The sequence below is a fragment of the Ranitomeya variabilis genome, chromosome 1, assembly GCF_051348905.1.
Source record: "Ranitomeya variabilis isolate aRanVar5 chromosome 1, aRanVar5.hap1, whole genome shotgun sequence".
Taxonomy (NCBI): domain Eukaryota; kingdom Metazoa; phylum Chordata; class Amphibia; order Anura; family Dendrobatidae; genus Ranitomeya; species Ranitomeya variabilis.
In genome coordinates, this window is record NC_135232.1 from 1,150,700,080 (window position 1) to 1,150,726,744 (window position 26,665).

Below are 26,665 nucleotides of genomic sequence, written 5' to 3' on the forward strand. Positions count from 1 at the left end.
AATATACACCACCCCTGACAAGTGCCTAATATACCCCACCCCTGACAAGTGCCTAATATACCCCACCCCTGACAAGTGCCTAATATAACCCACCCCTGACAAGTGCCTAATATACCCCACCCCTGACAAGCGCCTAATATACCCCACCCCTGACCAGCACCTAATATACACCACCCCTGACAAGTGCCTAATATACCCCACCCCTGACAAGTGCCTAATATACCCCACCCCTGACAAGTGCCTAATATACCCCACCCCTGACAAGTGCCTAATATACCCCACCCCTGACAAGTGCCTAATATACCCCACCCCTGACAAGTGCCTAATATACCCCACCCCTGTCAAGTGCCTAATATACCCCACCCCTGACCAGCGCCTAATATACCCCACCCCTGACAAGTGCCTAATATACCCCACCCCTGACAAGTGCCTAATATACCCCACCCCTGACAAGTGCCTAATATACCCCACCCCTGACAAGTGCCTAATATACCCCACCCCTGACAAGTGCCTAATATACCCCACCCCTGACAAGTGCCTAATATACCCCACCCCTGACCAGTGCCTAATATACCCCACCCCTGACAAGTGCCTAATATACCCCACCTCTGACAAGTGCCTAATATACCCCACCCCTGACAAGTGCCTAATATACACCAGCCCTGACAAGTGCCTAATATACCCCACCCCTGACAAGTGCCTAATATACCCCACCCCTGACAAGTGCCTAATATACCCCACCCCTGACAAGTGCCTAATATACCCCACCCCTGACAAGTGCCTAATATACTCCACCCCTGACAAGTACCTAATATACCCCACCCCTGACAAGTACCTAATATACCCCACCCCTGACCAGCGCCTAATATACCCCACCCCTGACAAGTGCCTAATATACCCCACCCCTGACAAGTGCCTAATATACCCCACCCCTGACCAGCGCCTAATATACCCCACCCCTGACAAGTGCCTAATATACCCCACCCCTGACAAGTGCCTAATATACCCCACCCCTGACAAGTGCCTAATATACCCCACCCCTGACAAGTACCTAATATACCCCACCCCTGACAAGTACCTAATATACCCCACCCCTGACCAGCGCCTAATATACCCCACCCCTGACAAGTGCCTAATATACCCCACCCCTGACAAGTGCCTAATATACCCCACCCCTGACAAGTGCCTAATATACCCCACCCCTGACAAGTGCCTAATATACCCCACCCCTGACAAGTGCCTAATATACCCCACCCCTGACCAGCGCCTAATATACCCCACCCCTGACAAGTGCCTAATATACCCCACCCCTGACAAGTGCCTAATATACCCCACCCCTGACAAGTGCCTAATATACCCCACCCCTGACCAGCGCCTAATATACCCCACCCCTGACAAGTGCCTAATATACCCCACCCCTGACAAGTGCCTAATATACCCCACCCCTGACAAGTGCCTAATATACCCCACCCCTGACAAGTGCCTAATATACCCCACCCCTGACAAGTACCTAATATACCCCACCCCTGACCAGCGCCTAATATACCCCACCCCTGACAAGTGCCTAATATACCCCACCCCTGACAAGTGCCTAATATACCCCACCCCTGACAAGTGCCTAATATACCCCACCCGTGACAAGTGCCTAATATACCCCACCCCTGACAAGTGCCTAATATACCCCACCCCTGACAAGTGCCTAATATACCCCACCCCTGACAAGTGCCTAATATACCCCACCCCTGACCAGCGCCTAATATACCCCACCCCTGACAAGTGCCTAATATACCCCACCCCTGACAAGTGCCTAATATACCCCACCCCTGACAAGTGCCTAATATACCCCACCCCTGACCAGCGCCTAATATACCCCACCCCTGACAAGTGCCTAATATACCCCACCCCTGACAAGTGCCTAATATACCCCACCCCTGACAAGTGCCTAATATACCCCACCCCTGACAAGTGCCTAATATACCCAACCCCTGACAAGTGCCTAATATACCCCACCCCTGACAAGTGCCTAATATACACCACCCCTGACAAGCACCTAATCTATCTCACCCCTGACAAGTGCCTAATATACCCCACCCCTGACAAGTGCCTAATATACCCCACCCCTGACAAGTGCCTAATATACCCCACCCCTGACAAGTGCCTAATATACCCCACCCCTGACAAGTGCCTAATATACCCCACCCCTGACAAGTGCCTAATATACCCCACCCCTGACAAGTGCCTAATATACCCCACCCCTGACAAGTGCCTAATATACCCCACCCCTGACAAGTGCCTAATATACCCCACCCCTGACCAGCGCCTAATATACACCACCCCTGACAAGTGCCTAATATACCCAACCCCTGACAAGTGCCCAATATACCCCAACCCTGACAAGTACCTAATATACCCCACCCCTGACAAGTGCCTAATATACCCCACCCCTGACCAGCACCTAATATACCCCACCCCTGACAAGTGCCTAATATACCCCAACCCTGACAAGTGCCTAATATACCCCACCCCTGACAAGTGCCTAATATACCCCACCCCTGACAAGTGCCTAATATACCCCACCCCTGACAAGTGCCTAATATACCCCACCCCTGACAAGTGCCTAATATACCCCACCCCTGACAAGTGCCTAATATACCCCACCCCTGACAAGTGCCTAATATACCCCACCCCTGACAAGTGCCTAATATACCCCACCCCTGACAAGCGCCTAATATACCCCACCCCTGACAAGTGCCTAATATACCCCACCCCTGACAAGTGCCTAATATACCCCACCCCTGACAAGTACCTAATATACCCCACCCCTGACAAGTGCCTAATATACCCCACCCCTGACAAGTGCCTAATATACCCCACCCCTGACAAGTGCCTAATATACCCAACCCCTGACAAGTGCCTAATATACCCCACCCCTGACAAGTGCCTAATATACACCACCCCTGACAAGCACCTAATCTATCTCACCCCTGACAAGTGCCTAATATACCCCACCCCTGACAAGTGCCTAATATACCCCACCCCTGACAAGTGCCTAATATACCCCACCCCTGACAAGTGCCTAATATACCCCACCCCTGACAAGTGCCTAATATACCCCACCCCTGACAAGTGCCTAATATACCCCACCCCTGACAAGTGCCTAATATACCCCACCCCTGACCAGCGCCTAATATACACCACCCCTGACAAGTGCCTAATATACCCAACCCCTGACAAGTGCCCAATATACCCCAACCCTGACAAGTACCTAATATACCCCACCCCTGACAAGTGCCTAATATACCCCACCCCTGACCAGCACCTAATATACCCCACCCCTGACAAGTGCCTAATATACCCCAACCCTGACAAGTGCCTAATATACCCCACCCCTGACAAGTGCCTAATATACCCCACCCCTGACAAGTGCCTAATATACCCCACCCCTGACAAGTGCCTAATATACCCCACCCCTGACAAGTGCCTAATATACCCCACCCCTGACAAGTGCCTAATATACCCCACCCCTGACAAGTGCCTAATATACCCCACCCCTGACAAGTGCCTAATATACCCCACCCCTGACAAGCGCCTAATATACCCCACCCCTGACAAGTGCCTAATATACCCCACCCCTGACAAGTGCCTAATATACCCCACCCCTGACAAGTACCTAATATACCCCACCCCTGACAAGTGCCTAATATACCCCACCCCTGACAAGTGCCTAATATACCCCACCCCTGACAAGTGCCTAATATACCCAACCCCTGACAAGTGCCTAATATACCCCACCCCTGACAAGTGCCTAATATACACCACCCCTGACAAGCACCTAATCTATCTCACCCCTGACAAGTGCCTAATATACCCCACCCCTGACAAGTGCCTAATATACCCCACCCCTGACAAGTGCCTAATATACCCCACCCCTGACAAGTGCCTAATATACCCCACCCCTGACAAGTGCCTAATATACCCCACCCCTGACAAGTGCCTAATATACCCCACCCCTGACAAGTGCCTAATATACCCCACCCCTGACCAGCGCCTAATATACACCACCCCTGACAAGTGCCTAATATACCCAACCCCTGACAAGTGCCCAATATACCCCAACCCTGACAAGTACCTAATATACCCCACCCCTGACAAGTGCCTAATATACCCCACCCCTGACCAGCACCTAATATACCCCACCCCTGACAAGTGCCTAATATACCCCAACCCTGACAAGTGCCTAATATACCCCACCCCTGACAAGTGCCTAATATACCCCACCCCTGACAAGTGCCTAATATACCCCACCCCTGACAAGTGCCTAATATACCCCACCCCTGACAAGTGCCTAATATACCCCACCCCTGACAAGTGCCTAATATACCCCACCCCTGACAAGTGCCTAATATACCCCACCCCTGACAAGTGCCTAATATACCCCACCCCTGACAAGCGCCTAATATACCCCACCCCTGACAAGTGCCTAATATACCCCACCCCTGACAAGTGCCTAATATACCCCACCCCTGACAAGTACCTAATATACCCCACCCCTGACAAGTGCCTAATATACCCCACCCCTGACAAGTGCCTAATATACCCCACCCCTGACAAGTGCCTAATATACCCAACCCCTGACAAGTGCCTAATATACCCCACCCCTGACAAGTGCCTAATATACACCACCCCTGACAAGCACCTAATCTATCTCACCCCTGACAAGTGCCTAATATACCCCACCCCTGACAAGTGCCTAATATACCCCACCCCTGACAAGTGCCTAATATACCCCACCCCTGACAAGTGCCTAATATACCCCACCCCTGACAAGTGCCTAATATACCCCACCCCTGACAAGTGCCTAATATACCCCACCCCTGACCAGCGCCTAATATACACCACCCCTGACAAGTGCCTAATATACCCAACCCCTGACAAGTGCCCAATATACCCCAACCCTGACAAGTACCTAATATACCCCACCCCTGACAAGTGCCTAATATACCCCACCCCTGACCAGCACCTAATATACCCCACCCCTGACAAGTGCCTAATATACCCCAACCCTGACAAGTGCCTAATATACCCCACCCCTGACAAGTGCCTAATATACCCCACCCCTGACAAGTGCCTAATATACCCCACCCCTGACAAGTGCCTAATATACCCCACCCCTGACAAGTGCCTAATATACCCCACCCCTGACAAGTGCCTAATATACCCCACCCCTGACAAGTGCCTAATATACCCCACCCCTGACAAGTGCCTAATATACCCCACCCCTGACAAGCGCCTAATATACCCCACCCCTGACAAGTGCCTAATATACCCCACCCCTGACAAGTGCCTAATATACCCCACCCCTGACAAGTACCTAATATACCCCACCCCTGACAAGTGCCTAATATACCCCACCCCTGACAAGTGCCTAATATACCCCACCCCTGACAAGTGCCTAATATACCCAACCCCTGACAAGTGCCTAATATACCCCACCCCTGACAAGTGCCTAATATACCCCACCCCTGACAAGTGCCTAATATACCCCACCCCTGACAAGTGCCTAATATACCCCACCCCTGACAAGTGCCTAATATACCCCACCCCTGACAAGTGCCTAATATACCCCACCCCTGACAAGTGCCTAATATACCCCACCCCTGACCAGCGCCTAATATACACCACCCCTGACAAGTGCCTAATATACCCAACCCCTGACAAGTGCCCAATATACCCCAACCCTGACAAGTACCTAATATACCCCACCCCTGACAAGTGCCTAATATACCCCACCCCTGACCAGCACCTAATATACCCCACCCCTGACAAGTGCCTAATATACCCCAACCCTGACAAGTGCCTAATATACCCCACCCCTGACAAGTGCCTAATATACCCCACCCCTGACAAGTGCCTAATATACCCCACCCCTGACAAGTGCCTAATATACCCCACCCCTGACAAGTGCCTAATATACCCCACCCCTGACAAGTGCCTAATATACCCCACCCCTGACAAGTGCCTAATATACCCCACCCCTGACAAGTGCCTAATATACCCCACCCCTGACAAGCGCCTAATATACCCCACCCCTGACAAGTGCCTAATATACCCCACCCCTGACAAGTGCCTAATATACCCCACCCCTGACAAGTACCTAATATACCCCACCCCTGACAAGTGCCTAATATACCCCACCCCTGACAAGTGCCTAATATACCCCACCCCTGACAAGTGCCTAATATACCCCACCCCTGACAAGTGCCTAATATACCCCACCCCTGACAAGTGCCTAATATATCTCACCTCTGACGAGCGTCACTGTCACTTAATACTCACTCAGGGTTGAAAAATGTAAATTCTGTGAGAACCGCACTTCCACCATTTGTGAGACTTCCCCGGTTCTCGGCATCACTGATCCTTTCACACCAACAATCATTAATCCCGGCTGTGATTGTGGGCAGACATCCTCGGCCTGTACGCCACTCTCAGATAACCCCAAGCCTTACCTCTAATAGGACAAATAGATGAAATAACAGGAAGGGGGCACTTACTGATAAACACATCTATATTAGCCATCAGCCAGAATTGGGATCTGCTACAGAATTGTTTTGCATTTTATGGATATTCTTTTAATTTAAATGCGCTCCTATAAACAATGGGGCTTCTCACGATGATAACAGATGATAGTAGGACGTCCAAGCAGCAGTTTCCACCTGCTAGAGCCCCCATCGATTACCTGGGTACACGTGGTAGTGTTTGGTTTTCCTGCAGTGCCCCCGCAGGAGAAATAAAGTATTACACCAATATTACACAATGGGTTATCTGTCAAATGCAGAAGAGCACAGGTCCTGCAAAGAGATTGATGCTCTTTATTACTGCTCTCCACTCTTTCCAAGAATTGAAGACCCTCCTCTATACCCCCTCGCTTAATAACATTGGAGTAAATGGGTTTTCTTAGTTGGCCAACCATTTAAAAAAGTATTCCTTTCTTATAATGTCTTGCTTGGAATTTCCATTACATTAAGGCTTCTGGGGATTTGATCTTTGGAAACCTGCATTAATTCCAAGACCAATAGGACCAAGCAACCATTTTTTCAGGGCCACAGCAACCTGAACAGTGGCTGCTGGGAGAAATTGGCAGCATGATGGCTCAGTGGTTATTATTATGTGATGGCTCAGTGGTTATTATTATGTGGTGGCTCAGTGGTTATTATTATGTGGTGGCTCCGTGGTTATTATTATGTGGTGGCTCAGTGGTTATTATTATTACTAGATTGTGGCCCGATTCTAACGCATCGGGTATTCTAGAATATGCATGTCCCCGTAGTATATGGACAATGATGATTCCAGAATTCGCGGCAGACTGTGCCTGTCACTGATTGGTCGAGGCAACCTTTATGACATCATCATCGCCATGGCAACCATTATGACATCTACGTCGATACTGTGCACGTCGCTGATTGGTCGAGGCGGTAGTGGAGGAGGTGGTTAGCACTGCAGCCTTGCAGCGCTGAGGTCCTGGGTTCAAATCCCAACAAGGACGACATCTGTAAGGAGTTTGTATGTTCTCCCCGTGTTTGTGTGGGTTTCCTCCCATGGTCCAAAGACATACTGATAGGAAATGAGATTGTGAGCCCCGATGGGGACAGCGATGGTGTCTATAAAGCTGTGGAATATAATAGCACTAAATGAGCGAGGGAAAGAAATAACCTGATGGAGGGGAAAACACTGATGAGGACAGAACATAACATTAGCATTTGGTGGGAATCCCGGCAGTCAGGGGCCGGCTGGCAAAGCCTGGGGCAGTGATCACACAGCCGGGGCCCATGGGCTGCACTGAGCCAACAATGATTAGATCATCCCCATCATGTGAACATTTATCATTGCACCCAGGCAGTGACTGTGGCCGGATTGTTCTGGGATTTTTTCACTGATACATCAAACATGCCCACGAGCTTTTGTCACTATAGTGTGGTTCAAAAAAGTATATCAATGTTATTAGAAAAATACTACATACAGGTGAGGGGAGCAAGAAAAGTGCATGTGTGCGGTACAATTGTGCACGGGGTGCACAGGGGAGGAGCTGTTATATAGACCTATGTATATATAGGAATCTCTGTACTATCCGTTTGTCTCTTTATATCCCATCCATTAAAGCCAATTGGCAGGGTGAGAATAATAATAATATAAGAATCATTCTCTTTTTTGTTCTCCTTTGTATTATGTCTAATCTATGACGGTTTGTCTTTTATAGTCTTAATATAAGGTAGCATTATGGATATTCTTCAAGAACTTACCAGTAATATAGTATTACATTGATCATGCTACCATTTCTGTTTATTACCAATATTTACATAGATATAGAAGCATAACTGAGCTTACTACCTTGATGTGAGAACATGCCAAAGTTTACTACATAGAAATGGGAAGAGGACCAATCTTGCTACATAGATACAGGATCAAAATCATGCTTAATACATAGATACCAGAACAGAACCAAGCTTACTACATAGAGGAACAGGAGCCATCTTACTAAATATGGGAACAGAACTGAGCTTACTTCAAAAGTACAGGAACACAACCAAGCTTACTACAAAGATCTGGGAACAGAACCAAGTTTACTACATAGAAATGGGAAGAGGACCAAACTTACTAGATAGATACAGGAACAAAATCACGCTTAGTACATAGATACCAGAACAGAACCAAGCTTACTACATAGAGGAACAGGAGCCATCTTACTAAATATGGGAACAGAACTGAGCTTACTTCAAAAGTAAGGGAACACAACCAAGCTTACTACAAAGATATGAGAACAGAACCAAGTTTACTACATAGAAATGGGAAGAGGACCAATCTTGCTACATAGATACAGGAACAAAATCACGCTTAGTACATAGATACCAGAACAGAACCAAGCTTACTATATAGAAGAACAGGAGCCATCTTACTAAATATGGGAACAGAACTGAGCTTCAAAAGTACAGGAACACAACCAAGCTTACTACAAAGATATGAGAACAGAACCAAGTTTACTTGGGTCTGGGTGAAATGGTGGATGAGGATGAGGAAAAAGCCAATATCCTAAATGACTTTTTTTCATCAGTATTTACAAAAGAAAATCCCATGGCAGCCAATATGACTAGTGATAAAAATTCCCCATTAAATGTCACCTACTTAACCCAGCAGGAAGTACAGCGGTGTCTAAAAATCGCTAAAATTGACAAATCTCCGGGCCCGGATGGGATACACCCCCGAGTACTGCAGGAATTAAGTACAGTCATTGATAGACCATTATTTTTAATCTGTAAAGACTCCATAATAACAGGGTCTGTACCACAGGACTGGCGTATAGCAAATGTGGTGCCAATATTCAAAAAGGGGACAAAAACTGAACTCGGTAATTATAGGCCAGTAAGCTTAACCTCTACTGTGGGTAAAATCCTGGAGGGAGGGCATTCTAAGGGATGCTATACTGGAGTATCTGAAGAGGAATAACCTCATGACCCAGTATCAGCACGGGTTTACTAGGGACCGTTCATGTCAGACTAATCTGATCAGCTTCTATGAAGAGGTAAGTTCCGGACTGGACCAAGGGAACCCAGTGGATATAGTGTATATGGACTTTTCAAAAGCTTTTGATAGGGTGCCACACAAAAGGTTGTTACATAAAATGAGAATAATGGGGATAGGGGAAAATATGTGCAAGTGGGTTGAGAGCTGGCTCAGGGATAGGAAACAAAGGGTGATTATTAATGGAGCACACTCGGACTGGGTCGCGGTTAGTAGTGAGGTACCACAGGGGTCAGTATTGGGCCCTCTTCTGTTTAACATATTTATTAATGACCTTGTAGGGGGCACTCAGAGTAGAATTTAAATATTTGCAGATGACACTAAACTCTGCAGGGTAATCAATACAGAGGAGGACAATTTTATATTACAGGATGATTTATGTAAACTAGAAGCTTGGGCTGATAAATGGCAAATGATCTTTAATGGGGATAAATGTAAGGTCATGCACTTGGGTAGAAGTAATAAGATGTATAACTATGTGCTTAATTCTAAAACTCTGGGCAAAACCGTCAATGAAAAAGACCTGGGTGTATGGGTGGATGACAAACTCAGATTCAGTGGTCAGTGTCAGGCAGCTGCTACAAAGGCAAATAAAATAATGGGATGCATTAAAAGAGGCATAGATGCTCATGAGGAGAACATAATTTTACCTCTATACAAGTCACTAGTGCGACCACACTTAGAATACTGTGCACAGTTCTGGTCTCCGGTGTATAAGAAAGACATAGCTGAACTGGAGCGGGTGCAGAGAAGAGCGACCAAGGTTATTAGAGGACTGGGGGGTCTGCAATACCAAGATAGGTTATTACACTTGGGGCTATTTAGTTTGGAAAAACGAAGACTAAGGGGTGATCTCATTTTAATGTATAAATATATGAGAGGACAGTACAAAGACCTTTCTGATGATCTTTTTAATCATAGGCCTGAGACAGGGACAAGGGGGCATCCTCTACGTCTGGAGGAAAAAAGGTTTAAGCATAATAACAGATGCGGATTCTTTACTGTAAGAGCAGTGAGACTATGGAACTCTCTGCCGTATGATGTTGTAATGAGTGAGTCATTACTTAAATTTAAGAGGGGACTGGATACCTTTCTGGAAAAGTATTGCAGCGCCCCAGAGTCCTGGTCGTTGCAGTACTGTGGCTCCGCCGCTAAGGGGGGCTATGGTACGTCTGATGGCACTGAAGGAGTTCATCTGACCAGGTATCACATACACCAATACATTTCACAGTCGGGCCTCCAGGGGGAGCTAAGGGTGCTATTTATTAGGCCACTCCTCACCGTGTGGGTAAACTGGGGGTCAGGCAGGAAGTTAGTCAGAAAGCTGACTGGGTTGGAACCAGGCAACACCTTGTGGCAGAGGGTGTTGTGGGGGAAGATTCGGTAGGGTCCCTGTCAGGTTTGGGACCCTGACAGAGGCCTGGCAACAAGGAAGAACGTCACGGGACCGCGCCTGCTCAGCATAGCGGCGGTGCCCTAAGAAAGGATTAGAAGCGAGATATATTGTGCTGAGTGAGAAACGAGATCAAAGCAAGAGGAGAAATACCAGTAGGAGTCGTGCTGTAAGACCGAGGCAACATCCTACTGAGGCGCACAACCGGCGGCCGGAACGCCGAGGGAGTATTTATATATCTAGCTCCAAGCAATACTTCAAACCACGGCAGGACAGTCAGTCTCAGGCGGGCTGTCTAACATACATCACCTATGAAGACATGGGGGGCACACTAGGAGAGGGGCGACTCTAGGGTCCCGGAAGAGCTCCGAGCCTACTCGTCATACGGGTGCCGTCCTAACCAGAACATCAGGGAGGGACGGAGGAGAAGAACATCATCCAAACGAGTTGTGAGGGAACATCAGAAACAGACACAACAGTTGTGGGGTACTATCCCGTAAGCACAGCAGGGGAGGACCACAACACATAGCGCTAGCGGGAAGGCACAGATTTCCACCTGCAAAGAGAACTCTGGAGGTGCCATTGGACCGGCCGGACTTGCGCAGCCTGGTGAACCGTATTCCGGACTGAGGACCCAGAGATCTTCAGTAAAGAGGTAAAGAGACTGCAACCTGATGTCCTCGTTATTTACCGCGACCGGCACTACACCACACCACTACCACCATCCACATCTATTATTGAACTGTGCGCCCCTCGGCAGGGTCACGGACCGGGGTCTAGCCACCGTGACAACCCCAGAGCAGAGACTCAGAGGCCCGGTACCGGGTACCCCTCGGCCCTGCGGTAGTGGGGGCGCTACAGTATAATATTACAGGGTATATACACTAGATTCCTTGATGGGGCGTTGATCCAGGGAACTAGTCTGATTGCCGTATGTGGGGTCGGGAAGGAATTTTTTTCCCCATGGTGGCGCTTACTCTGTGCCACATGGGGTATTTTTGCCTTCCCCTGGATCAACATGTTAGGGCATGTTAGGTTAGGCTATGGGTTGGACTAGATGGACTTAAAGTCTTCCTTCAACCTTAATAACTATGTTACTATGTTACTACATAAATAAGAGAACAAACCCAAATAACTACAGTAAATATGAGCACCATAAAGCAAAGTTTAGTACATTCATATGGGAACTCAGCTAAGATTACTATATGTGTATATATATATATAATCATAAGTAAGATCATAGCATAGATACAAGAGCAGAATTGCTGTCAGAAACTTAAGTATTCACCTGATGTAATGAGAGTCAGACATAAGCATGTTTATGCAGCGCCCCAGAGTCCTGGTCGTTGCAGTACTGTGGCTCCGCCACTAAGGGGAGCTATGGTACGTCTGATGGCACTGAAGGAGTTCATCTGACCAGGTATCACAGACACCAATACATTTAACAGCCGGGCCTCCGGGGGGAGCTAAGGGTTCTATTCATTAGGCCACTCCTCACATACTGGTAAAACTGGGGGTCAGGCAGGAAGTTCGATCAGAAAGCTGACTGAGTTGGAACCAGGCAACACCTTGTGGCAGAGGGTGTTGTGGGGGAAGATTCAGTAGGGCCCCTGTCGGGGGTGGGATCCTGACAGAGGCCTGGCAATTGAAGAGAACGTAACGGGACCGTGCCTGCTCAGTATAGCGGCGGTGCCCAAGGAAGGATTAGAAGCGAGATTTATTGTGCTGAGTGAGAAACGAGATCAAAGCAACAAGGAGAATACCAGTAGGAGTCGTGCTGTGAGACCGAGGCAACATTCTACTGAGGCGCACAACCGGCGGCCGGAACGCCGAGGAAGTATTTATTAATCTAGCTTCAAGCAATACTTCAAACCAACGGCAGGACAGTCAGTCATAGGCGGGCTGTCTCACCTAAATCACCAAGAAGACATAGGGGGCAACTTGTGGAGAGGGGCGACTCTAGGGTCCCGGAAGAGCTCCGAGCCTACCCGTCATACGGGTGCCGTCCTAACCGTAACATCAGGAGGGACGGAAGATTAGCAGAACATCATCTAATCGAGTTGTGAGGGAACTTAAGAAACAGACACAACAGTTGTGGGGACTTTCCGTAAGCACAGCAGGGAAGGACCGCAACACATAGCGCTAGCAGGAAGGCACAGATTTCCACCTGTTAAGAGAACTCTGGAGGTGCCATTGGACCGGCCGGACTTGCGCAGCCTGGTGAACCGTATTCCGGACTGAGGACCCAGAGATCTTCAGTAAAGAGGTAAAGAGACTGCAACCTGGTGTCCTCGTTATTTTACCGCGTCCGGCACTACACCGCATCACCATCCTTATCTATCATTCACTGTACGTCGCCTCCCCACCAGCAGGGTCACGGACCGGGCCTAGCCACCGTGACAACCCCAGAGCAGAGACTCACAGGCCCGGTACCGGGTACCCCTCGGCCCTGCGGCGGTGGGGGCACTACATTTATACTATGTCTGACCATCAAAGTCAATGGCTAGTATATGATATTCTGTGACTACAGCCATACGATGTCATGTATAGTATAGTCTGTATTTAACATATAATGTTGGATGTCTGTGCGCACAATATACGACATACAGCGTACAAGGTAATACGTGACTGGTATAGATACAATATAAAGGTGTACTGGTATGATGATACACAGACATCAGATGTTATACAGTATACACACTGTGATATATATCTATATACATAGAACAATGTGTATGCTGTATAACATCTGATGTCCGTATCACCATGTATCATATACCAGCACAATATGTACTGTACTGTGCACTGACATTAGGCGGGATATGCGCTGTACTGATCAGGAGCCTGGCTAGATGGCAGTATATACACTATGTTCCAAATTATTATGCAAATGACATTTTTCTCGGATTTTCCTAAATGGTTGGTGCAAATGACAGTCAGTCTAATAAAAGTCATCACCCGTTAGAGTATACATCGAATTTTATTGAAGAAACCTCCCAATGATAACAGTATAATCTCCAAAATGAATAAAAGCTCAAAATGCACTGTTCCAAATTATTAGGCACAGTAGTATTCCTAAACATTTGATATGTTTTAAAGAACTGAAAATGCTCATTTGTGGAATTTGCAGCATTAGGAGGTCACATTCACTGAACAAAAAAGCTATTTAACTCCAAAACCTCCTAACAGGCCAAGTTACATGTTAACATAGGAGCCCTTCTGTGATATCACCCTCACAATTCTTGCATCCATTGAACTTGTGAGTTTATGGAGAGTTTCTGCTTGTATTTCTTTGCATGAAGTCAGAATAGCCTCCCAGAGCTGCTGTTTGGATGTGAACTGCCTCCCACCCTCATAGATCTTTTGTTTGATGATACTCCAAAGGTTCTCTCTAGGGTTGAGGTCAGGGGAAGATGGTGGCCACACCATGACTTTATCTCCTTTTATGCCCATAGCAGCCAATTACTCAGAGGTATTCATTGTCATGCATGAAGATAATTTTGTTCCTGAAGGCATGTTTCTGCTTTTTAGACCATGGAAGAAAGTTGTCAGTCAGAAACTCTATATACTTTGCTGAGGTCATTTTCACACCTTCAGGAACCTTAAAGGGCCCTACCAGCTGGTTCTCCATGATTCCAGCCCAAAACATGACTCCTCCACCTCCTTGCTAACATCACAGCCTTGTTAAGACATGGTGGCCATCCACCAACCATCCACTACTCCATCCATCTGGACCATCCAGGGTTGCTTGACACTCATCAGTAAACAAGACTGTTTGAAAATTAGTCTTCATGTATGTGTGGGCCCACTGCAACCGTTTCTGCTTGTGAACACTGTTTAGGAGTGGCCGAATAGTAGGTTTATGCACCACAGCAAGCCTTTGAAGGAGCCTACACCTTGAGGTTCGAGGGACTGCAGAGGCACCGGCAGCTTCAGTTATCTGTTTGCTGCTTTGTAATGGTATTTTGGCAGCTGCTCTCTTAATCCAATGAATTTGTCTGGCAGAAAACTTCCTCATTATGCCTTTATCTGCATGAACTCTGTCTGTGCTCTGTTTCAGTCACAAATCTCATCAGAGTATGATGATCACTCTTAAGTTTTCGTGAAATATCTAATTTTTTCATACCTTGTCTAAGGCATTGCACTATTTAATGCTTTTCAGCAGCAGAGAGATCCTTTTTATTTCCCATATTGCTTGAAACCTGTGACCTGCATAATAATGTGGAACATCATTTTTGAGTAGTTTTCCTTTAATTAGAATCACCTGGAAAACTAATTATCACATGTGTTTAAGATTGATTTCAGTGATTCATTGAGCCCTGAGACACAATACCATCCACGAGTTTATTTGAAAAACAAAACAATTAAATCTTTATGAAACTTAAATCCAATTTGCATAATAATTTGGAACACAGTGTATATACAATATATGTCTATATATATTTGCGATGCCCTGTACCTGGTACAGTATCGCTCCCGTGTAGGGGTCTGTATACTCAGGTCTTCAGTGGTTTTATTATCTGGGGCTCATACTTACAAAGGTGCAACAGTGTCTGAGCTCCCGCACTGTTAACTCTGAAGCTCTTTTCCCGCGAGAGGAGGAAGGTCAGTGTGAGGCGAGTATTGTCTGCGGCCGCCTCGGCCGGCACATGTATACATTTTAAAGTACAGTGTCGGCCCCAGCCTCTAAAGCAGCAGAGGACTTGGCGGCCCTTAACAACTGCTTGGGGACCGGCCCGGGAGCATTTGCCCCTCTGCTACCCGTCCCAGTCCGCCCTTGCCGGAGGTTATCTATTGTATGTCCTAGTGCTCTGCCGTCTCTTTATACAATAAAAACAAACATTTGTGAATTTCTTCATAATATTTCAATGTAATTTGTATTTATGGAACATAAAAATGTCAACTTACCGCTCGCGTGCTCTGAAAATGTACAAATCCATTGAGTGGTTTAGAATTCACTTTGTGCAGACAGTGGCCAAAAGGTTTCATGAAAGTGGTGTATCCAATAATTACAGGAATCATAGAAACTTACAAAGTGTAGCGGCTTCTTGGTTTGCCAAATTGTTATTTACGATCAAACCAACCTGGAATTTAGTTGCCTTTATACATTTAATTCCGAAAAGATGACAATCCTTTTTGATGTTCTTCTTGTGAGGTTCTTATCATTTATCCAAGGTCTTCAAAAATGATGTTAGCACTAGATCCACTACTTATTCCTTCTTCCAGCGATTCCTCCGCTCCGAGTGACAGAAACAAAGCTACGCAAATTGCAAAGCAGTTCCACCAAATAATTGTAATCCAACGTGACCAAAGCTCGTTTGCCGGTAAATCCATGGTGAAGTCTTTGATTTGAAAGGTAAGTGTTTCTGTTTGGAGGAGCTCCCAGAAAATGATTTTACTCGATGAGTTCAGAAAGTGAGCTAAGAAGTGTAGAGTCGTATAGATAAAGGAAAGAGAGGAACAGAGAGTTAGAAAAGAAAGACGAGAATGCTCAGGATATAGAAATGTTTTTACGGAGATGTCAAAAAACATTGCTAAGTTCTGAAAAAGTCTTAAAAGTCCATCAAGTCCAAAGTCCCAGGAGTTGTATCGCAACAGTACAAAATACAAAACATTCACGGTACTGTGCAAACATTTTAGACAGGTGTATGAAATGCTACAAGGTAACAGTGCTGTAAAAAAAAAAAGTGTTAGTCATTTATTTTTAATCAATTAACAAACTGCAAAGTGAATGAACAAAAGGGAAATCTAAATCCCGTTAGTATTTGGTGACTGCACTTTTCCTTCATTTGTTCTTCTAGGTTGACTTGCGCAAAGGCAGGGATTTGCAGGATTATAATCAAGGGCATGAGTAACCAATTATACCAAACAAGTGATAATCATCATTTTCATAAGTGGGGTTGAAATACAGTCAATTACAGAAAAAGCTGGATTGGAGACTTAAAACTGGGTGAGGAACAAACAAACTCTTCAACAAAGATAAGGTTGTGGAAAACCGTCTCTTTATAGCAAGACTGAGCATAGCAATAAGACGCAAGGTTCTTATACTGCATCAGATAGGTCTCTTGCAGGCAACTATTTCAAAGCAGATGTGGGTTCAAAATGTACTAAACAAACACCTTAAAGAAGTCCCAAGAAATTGGCATAGTTGGGGAATATAGAAGCAGTGATTGGCCAAGAGAACTTAGTGCAGCACATGAAAGACTCATCATGCTTACTTCTCAGCAGATGTCCAGCAGTGGCATCAATTCGACATCGGCAGCAACCAGTAGGTCTAAGTTATACCCATCTACTATTTGGAAAAGTCTGGTCAGAAGTGGTCTTCATGAAGGAACTGGGGCTAATAACCATGCCTTTCACATGGAATCAAGACCAAGTGACTCAACTATGTACATAAACCTAGAAACTTGAGTGAAGAAAAATGGAGATCTGGACAGATAAGTTAAAATGTGAAATATTTGGCTGTAACAGAAGGCAGTCTGTCCTCTGAATGGCTGGAGATCGGCACAATAATGAGGGTCTGCAGTCAAGTTCGGTGGAGGGTCCTGGCAAGTTTGGGGATTTGGTCAGGAATAATGGTGAAAATACAGGCAGATAATTACCTATCATTCAATTCAATCAGAGAGGAATCTGGCTCCAAATTTATTCTGTAGACGGACAACACAAAACATCCATCATATGTCATTAAGAACTAGGAGTCCCAGAAGTGATCATCTGGCCCCCACAGAGCTCTGATCTCACATCATCCCGTCTGTCTGGGATCACATGAAGAGACAGAAGGATCTGCACAAGCCTCACACACAGAAGATCTGGGCTCAGTTCTCCAAGATGTTTGGCACAACCTCTTGCCGAGTTCCACCGTGTGCAAGTGTATCTAGAAGAATTGATGCTGTTTTGAAGGCAAAGGCTAGTCACATAAAGTGTTCATTTGAATTCTCTTTTGATCATTTACTGTGAATTTTGTTAATTGATTAAAAATACACTATTAACATTTCTATTTCTCAAGGCATTCTTACTTTACAGCATTGTTCACAGCTGTCTAAAACTTTTCCACAGTACTTTAGATCCAATAGATGCACTCAGTATAAAGCTTGTTCCTGGAGATGGAGAAAGGTACCAGTGGCAGGACCCACATCTATTAGACATTCATGACCTTCCCTATTTATGTATCATAGATGATCTAAAATACAACACCTTGCAAAAAATAATGTTGAAGCATTGAGAACAAGAGAAAAAAATATGGAGACAGTGATGAAAAGGTGATAAAAAGTACCAAGCTTTCGAGGGGCTTAGGTCTCGAAAATCAGGCATGGACCTAAATAGACTCGAAAGCTTGCTATTTTTCATCTTTCAGTTAGCCATTAAAAGGTAGCAACCATAGAGGAATCTGTGGGGATATTTTTTTGTATCTACTGGTTGAGACAGTACATTTATTTTCTCCTGAGAACAAGATGGAGAAAAAGAGAGAGAGGACTACAAGGCGCTTATGACCAATCTGGATTGCCATTATTCCCTGTGTACACCTTAGGAGCTAAGACTTTGCTTTTCTCCGAGCATTTGTGTAACTGGAGAGGAACATACAAGACTGCAGCCTATAAATATCTGGAGATTTTATACTTAATCTATGACTACTTTGGATCTATGAGGATTCTAACCTTAATGCTCCGGGAATCGTGTTAAGAAGAAATTCCTAAATTTGTGTTTAAATAATATCTTCAACCAAGATATAACTATTTTTTAAATGTTACTATAAAGAGACTTCCATATTCGTAAGTGTCATCATTGTGTGCGAAAACACAATGGAAACGATTCATCAAAGCTTTTTATCTTGATTTTCGCTCACCTCTCCAATTCATCAAAACTGTCAATATTTTTCCCTATACAAATGCTATTGCAGTCTTCTTACTTGCATTTCTTGCATGGCGCATGAAGGCGCAAGCCACTCAGAAAAAACTTTAAATTCATAAAAATGGTGCATGCCTCTTAATTTATTTGGCGTTTCTTGTACTGCCATAGCGTGAGTGTGCACTACACCAGTCTGGATGAATGTGCCCCACTGAGTTTATCATACTACAAGTAGAGAAAATCTGAAAATTTAACATGTTGGCTATTCGCTAATAGGCAAGTTTCTTTCTCATATTTGCCATATTTCTCGTATTTAAGGCAACTAAACCAATGATCCATCTATGATTCTCGAATATTTGTCTGGGAAACATACTATTCTATGAAAGCAAGTTCTCTTGTTGGACCTAACAAAGATTATGCTTCAATTAAGGACTTAAGTACGGATAAAACACGGACTGAAATAGAATGAAAGAGTTAATTCTGTGCCACCAGTTGATCAAGGATTGGATATGAAATGGTATCCAGAAATGCGGATTATTTATCGACATGTTTTGAAGTTCAAAACATCTTAATTATTATTATTATTTATTATTATAGCGCCATTTATTCCATGGTACTTTACATGTGAGGGGTATACATAATAAAAACAAGTACAGTACAATACAAGTCATAACTGGTACAGTAAGAGAGAGGACCCTGCCCGCAAGGGCTCACAATCTAGAAGGGATGGGTGAGGATACAGTAGGTAAGGATAGAGCTGGTCGTGCAGTGCTTTGGTCGATTGGTGGTTACTGCAGGCCGTAGGCTTGTCGGAAGAGATGAGTCTTCAGGTTCTCTTTGAAGGTTTCCGTGGTAGACGAGAGTCTAATATGTTGTGGTAGAGAGTTCCAGAGTATGGGGGAAGCACGGGAGAAATCTTGTATGTGATTGTGGGAAGAGGAGATAAGAGGGGAGTAGAGAAGGAGATCTTGTGAGGATCGGAGGTTGCGTGCAGGAAAATACCGGGAGACGAGGTCGCAGATGTGTGGAGGACACAGGTTGTGGATGGCCTTGTATGTCATGGTTAGGCTTTTGTACTGGAGTCTCTGGGTAATGGGGTTGGTTTGGCCTGTTGAAGACGTTTTGTACTTCGAAATGCGTTGACCAACCGTATTTCTGGATACCATTTCATCTTCATTCTTTCATCTACTGGTGGTGCAGTTAACTCTTTCATTCCATTTCAATTTATATAAATTGTGGGTCTGCAGCAGCCATAAGCTTATTAGTGGTTGTGGTCACACAACCACACCTGGTGAGTACCATTTCTCTTGGTTTCTCCATTGTTACTCGGATAAAAACCTATCGCACTTTTTGTTATTTCCGTTTTTTTCACGTGAAATGGATAGAAGTATCAGAAAAGTCAAATGGGAAAAGATTTTTAAAGGATGTTGACTGGACTGGACAGATTATTTATAAACCATGATGGTTGGTTGTGGAGGGTTGTTTCAATGTAAAGGACAAGTAGAGGTGAGGTTGAAACTGACATGAAACCATGACTATACTCAACCAACACAATGAAGATTCAAAACCACCGGTAGTTTTTCCCATCTCAATTTGGAAAATTGAAGATTTAGAAACTATTTGCTCTAAATTGTACACAAGTAGACCTTTTATCATCTCCGGAAAGCCTCTCCTCGAACAACCAATACCAATTCTGGCATAAAGTCAGTCTAATGCCTTATGTTATAGAAAAAAAACTTCACAGCCAAGAGAGAAATTATATTACAAGTATTTATTTACTGGTGGAGCCATTTTATTACATTTCGAAGGCAATTTGGTGGATACTACCAATAGAATTTAGTAAAAAGAATATCTGTCAAGTCATTTCCGCCATTATGTGAAGCAGCCTACGTATTCATAAAGGAACTTAAGTGACAATGTTAGTGATTAAGTTAAACTACATTAGTATAAAAAAATCCATGTTTAAAACTCGGAAACTTTCAGTCACTTTAAAACCAGTTCTATATGTTGCAAAATCGTGGCGATTTTTCAGTACATATGGATTGAGGTTTTGAAAAATGAGTGCAGAAATCAGAACGCGTTGATGATTTTTACATTTTCATCAAGTTCATTCTTTCTCAGAAATGAGCAAAAAATTTTTGAGTAAATTTCGCTCATTGCAATGAATAAAGGGAGATACATGGCAGAGTAACTCGAACAATTATATGTGAAACTTTCAGATTTTGGTGAAGATTTTTCCCAAATTTGCAGCAAAGTCTTTGATGAAAAAACTCTGTTATGTTTGGACCTATCCTTATGATAGTAAAGTTTACAGCTCCTGGCAAATGGAGAAGGGTAATACTAGACTGGGACGACGTGGGGCAAACAAAGACATTTACAGTCATATCTTTATGATCTATGACATATGTACTAGACTAGGCACTATGTAATTTAGCATAGCATTTATCATACAGTTTGATATATACAGAGGTTTGTTTGCGTCTATATGCTTATTTTATATCTTCTGCTTTCTTAGATCCGCGACCTACAAATATAACCAAAACTTTTATTTGAGTGTGAGATTTTCGATCACTGATATCTTGTCAATTTAGACATTTTTGTCAAAACATAGCTCTACTGTATTAAATAAAAAAAGTAGAATTGTCGCCCCCACGGGCAATATTTTTACATTTGTACTGTAAAATTATTTTTTTATATTTTAATCTCTTATCTTTCTGCGATTAATTAAACTTGTTTGAATCATTATCATTTGGCGCTGTCAATGGTTTACTGATTAAATGTATATTTTTACATCTTATTCTTGAAACGTAAGCATTTTTTTTAGTGAGGTGTGACTCGTTACCCAACAAATTGAAAATAAATCGCATCCATAGATTTTTTTTATTCCGAAAAAGTGAAGAACAAATGGAATTTTCCTTTTTACTTTCCTTTCATTGTATTTTAGGGGAATTTTTTAAATACGATGATTAAAACTAAAATGAGCGTTTATGGGTCAGACACTGTGATATAAAAGAAATGATTAAAGCATACGAACATAAGTAACAAAAAATTATCTTGCAATGAATTACTAGTATACTAGTCATCTAAATTTGAGCAAAAAATTGGCACATTTTCAATGAAGCGGAATGTTTTTAAAACATTCCTTTTTAATATTTATTGAAACAAAAGGCGAAAATCACGAATTTTTTTTTTCAGTGAATCTCCAATGCAACTTTTTATTCAATGTTGAAACTAGGTACACAAAATATTAGCTTTTTTATTACCTTTAATGTTATTTTTTTATTACCTTTTTTAAAGTTTATGATCATACTTTCCTCAGTTTCTAGTAAGTGATGAGTAAAATAATGGAACTTTATTCGCATCTGAATTTCTAAATCCTCCGCACAGTAGTAAATTTATTTTTCAAAATCGTAATAAGCGAAATGATTAATATTAATCCAATGTCCTTTTCCTTTTTTAATTTAAACCTGTAAAATGGCATTTTAGGAATTCATTGAGTAATGAAACGACCCTCGAAAATATAATATTCTTATTTACGCTTGTAAAAAAGAAAAACAGAACAAAAATCATCTTAAAATACCCGATATATACTTTTTAGAAATCAAAATGTAAAAACCATAAGCTTTTGTATATGCAACCCGCTCTGATGCAATTTCTACGAAATTAACGAAAAATTTACAACCAACTCTAAGGTGACAGATTAAGATACAAGATATGATACAAATTGCTTGATAAAGTCGTGGAATGTATCGATCATTTGCAAAAAAAAAGATCAATCGCAGATGGGTATGAAATACATAATTAGAGAGTGATATAAGTAGATGACCTATCCACTTCTTTATACAACATTTGTACGGCAATCTACAAAAAGAACCCACCTGACCAACTGTAGAATCATCAAAGAATCGTAAAATCTTTATGAGATTGCTCAACAATTAACCATAAAATGAATCATACGCTATAAAATAGAGATTTAGATTCGTCAGACAGTAAATACATCACTTTTGATACTCATACTCACTCTTGACATTGAAACATTCCAAGAAAAGGCCTGATAAATCAACGCTGGCATGGCAGTAGGTAGGTCCTCCTCCCGACTCTCCGAACTCGAGAGTGTATCCTGATGAGCTCTACTCACTGATAAAGACACTTCCATCGGTGACGCCTAGGATGCAGCTAGCCAATGTATTTACGTTTGGAGACATGTCGTCCTTCCTGGGGACGAGCTTCATAATCTCATACCAAAGAAGAAGATTCTACTGGTTGGACCAGAAACTGTTGCCTTTTATGTCGAAATGTCTAGTCAGCAACAACGAGCTGAACTCTAGTTGACCTGAGAAAGTTTGTGGCATTGAAAATTACACGTAGCCAAAGTACAGCACTCTTTTTGATGTCCTAATGAAGGTTTTTGAGATCTTACTGATCATGTTTGACATTATTTTAGAATTCTTACAGGTTGGAAATGGTGGCGTTCTTAGGAAAGTGTAAAAAAAAGCCTAAGTTACAGCAACACATTAGAAGGCTGTGTATCCTGCCGGTCGGTCAGCCGATCCAGGATCATACATCGTACTGTACTTAGATTACTTAGATGTACACCACATAGATGCCGATCGGTACACTAGTCAGTGAGTTTTTGCTTTTTTCCTCAATGTCGGATCTGAGTCTAGTTTACACTATGCCTCCATACTTCTACACTTACGTCCGCATTATAAAAGATAAAGGAATAAAACATTTTTCATTTTTTAACAAGGCGTCTAAAGTGGATCTGACGAGTATTAATTTACTAGAGTATTAATTTGGACAAGAAAGTAAAATTATTAAATAATTGTAAAAAATAAACAAATGATTCCATGTTTATGACTCATCATTAAAAAAAAATAATTAATTAAATATTATTAGTAGACTTTAAAATTCACTATGCAAAGCCGGCATGAGCAATGTAATTAACAGTTTACAGAATATTATGTTATTATTGTGGGGTGAGTGTTGTTTGTAGCTCATAACCATTTTATTTCTTTTCAAAATTGATTATTGATAGAAAGAGAAAGATATCGATATACACAGAAATCATGAGAATAAAGACTAATATTCTTACAACTATATAACTTCATGCAGGTTTACATTTTCATTGACTACCGATAGAAAGATAAAAAGTCTGAAAAGACGTGGTCGTACCTTAAGGGCAGGAAAACGTCATCTACACGAGTAATCAAAGGGGTAAAAATATAATCCAGTGACTAACTTTAGAGAAAAGTAAAGAAAATTCAATGGCGACAACTTCAGACTTGTTTCCATCAAATTTGAATTTTGAGTTTAACAGGTAAATTCGACCGTAAATCAGATTCATTGATCTTTTGTCAACTTATACGAGTTGAGGTGTAAGTAACTTATTGACATCTTTACACCTATCCGCGCACGTTTGTATTGAACATTTTGTAGATTTTTAACATTCATTATTGCAAGAGAAAAGGCTGACAAGAAATGGACTGGCATATATGTGATTATTGTGTATGAGATGCACATTGGACCGCCGGACCAGTGCTGCTTGTTATTTACCAGAATCGCTTAATAATTGGGATTTTGAGATTTTTCAAATTTATTCTACTTTTGTTATTTTGGCTTAATAGCATTAGTAATCTTGTGATTATGGTTTCAGAATAATAACAATAATTTTATAATATTTTACAGGATTTTTTTTTAAATAAACTTTTGAAATGAATTAGCAATTTGTTGATTGCAGTTCCTTCTACTCATTGGTACAAGTGTATTAACCATAGTGTGACTTATTAAGTCTTTTTATAAAAGCTATACATTTTTAACACGCAAATCTTGATTAAACTACCCCTTAAAAAAAAAAAAAAAGTTTAGAAAAATCTCCAGGATGTCACACTAACAGCAGAGTAAAACTGAAGGACTAAGTAATATGTAACAATAATAAAGAATAACCACAATTGACCACAATTATTAATGAAAATTTTGTCCGAACACAAAGTTATTAAAAAAGAAAAGAATAAAAGTAAAATCATTTTGTGCGTTTTTCTTCGCGTCAGAAAAAGATCAATGAAAACTGACTATGTAGAAACCTAGAGAAACGCATATACGTGATGACTTGGAATACCAAAACTTTAGCAAAATTAAAAAAAATTAAAAACAAATATGTGAAAAATTAGCTGAAAAATTAAGAAAACGTTCAAAATGTAAAACTTACCGAGCTGGAATAGGAATAAGTTGTATTAAATCCAGTGAGTGTTTTTCTTGTGTCTGCCCGAATTGAGAACTTGGAAGTTTGTGTGCGGATGTTCTCAGACTTCTCAGGCTCCCGCTATTGGAGCATCAGTGTCCAGACATTGTGGTGCCAGCGAGCTAATGAGGTGTTGCACTCTATAGCTTTCCTATGACCATCTCTCCCTCCCACTGCTTTTTCTGTAACCCTTGCTGGATCAGACTACAGGATCTGTTTTTGGGCGACAGAATATATTTTCTTTTCTAACCAGCGGCAAAGTACATGTTTGAATTTTTGGCTGCGGGACGACACTTTTTTAATATTAATTATTAGCAGATGGTGATGTACCCGCTTTCTTATTTTTGTTTGTTTATTTCAGGATTAATGTCATTTCCGCTTTCTCCCCCGTGTTTCTGATGGTTCTCTATGTAGATCGTAGACATTTTATTACGATACCAAAAAATATTTATTGAAACGCGTATATATTTATGCAACATTTTGAGTCATGAAGATGACCTCGACGTTCATGTGTCATATTCACAAGTAAATCTCCCAGTTCTTATCAAACACTCAGTAGTGCAATGATTGCGACTTGTGTCTGAAATAATTTTGCCATTTTTAGTCTGTTTTATACTGTACATTTGAAAAACAGGTTTTACCTTATCATTAGGAACCTTAATGAGTATATGTACACTGTAATTACAAGATTATACCTACTGTGGTGGTTCTCCACTATCTGTGGACCAGGAGTACTCACTTGGCTGGTCGTTGAGGCATACGCTGAGACACTACGGGTTAAAACAAAAAGTCCATTCGGTTTATTCACACACAGCATAAACCAAATCTCAGGTACTTGATAACCTGCAGCATCCCGTGCACCATCCGGCTCGACAGTACCCATGGTCCTCGCTGAGCCTTGGTGTGCATAACATGGATTAGAGTCCGTTAACTGTTCATGATGATCTCACAGGTTCCTGGATACCTCTTATCCTCAGAGGCGTCCTCTCCGGAGGTATACCACAGGCCTCCTTTCTCTGGCTCAGTCTAGCCAGCACTGCCCGTTCACAAACACACAGACTCCATCTTGGGGGTTCTACACACACCCTTGGGTGGGGTATGTAGGTGACTGGACCCACCCATCTCTCCAAGTCACCTGGAAACCTTCCCAATGTATAGTTAGACTCAGCAGTAGATTTGCTGAGCAAAACAAGCCCAGGCTTCCATAACTGGGCCACCCACCTTGGTGATACATACCGCCCATTAACCACATGGCCACTCACCATACCACATACCTCCCCCCTCTGCCTAAAATGGGGAGGCTTGGCACTTTCTGTTAACTGACTAGAGACCCTTCTCAGTCACCTCTGAAAGTCACACCGTCTGTCACAATCGGGCCCTGTTACTGAACCCTTTTGGAACCACCCGTCATCCGACTTTGTCACCTCCTCTGATAGAGTTGCCCCTTTGTCGGATCACCCCCATCCCTGGCAGTCAGTACGGTGTGGTGATTCCCTGGCACCCATACCATCTGTCTGGTCTGACCCTTTGTCACCATGGCCACTATGGGGTCTCCTGCCTAGGACACTCAGCACTAAGCTCACAGAAGAGAAGAGTCACTACTTCTAACTCTT

At 43.1% G+C, this 26,665-nt stretch overlaps 1 long non-coding RNA gene across 2 annotated transcripts in view; it reads right to left on the reverse strand.

Moving 5' to 3' along the window:
* The window catches only part of LOC143793169 (uncharacterized), a 272,931-nt gene extending 247,816 nt beyond the window's left edge, over positions 1-25,115 (reverse strand). The window contains exons 1-2 of one of the 2 annotated variants that reach the window (XR_013220072.1): positions 25,020-25,115; positions 15,875-16,386 (exon numbers count right to left, since the gene is read on the reverse strand). This is a non-coding gene — a long non-coding RNA (uncharacterized LOC143793169). Of the gene's footprint in view, positions 1-15,874; positions 16,387-22,832; positions 22,908-25,019 lie in introns of those variants that run through there. The other variant, XR_013220069.1, reaches the window with a different exon arrangement.
* Between the last annotated feature and the right edge of the window lie 1,550 nt (positions 25,116-26,665).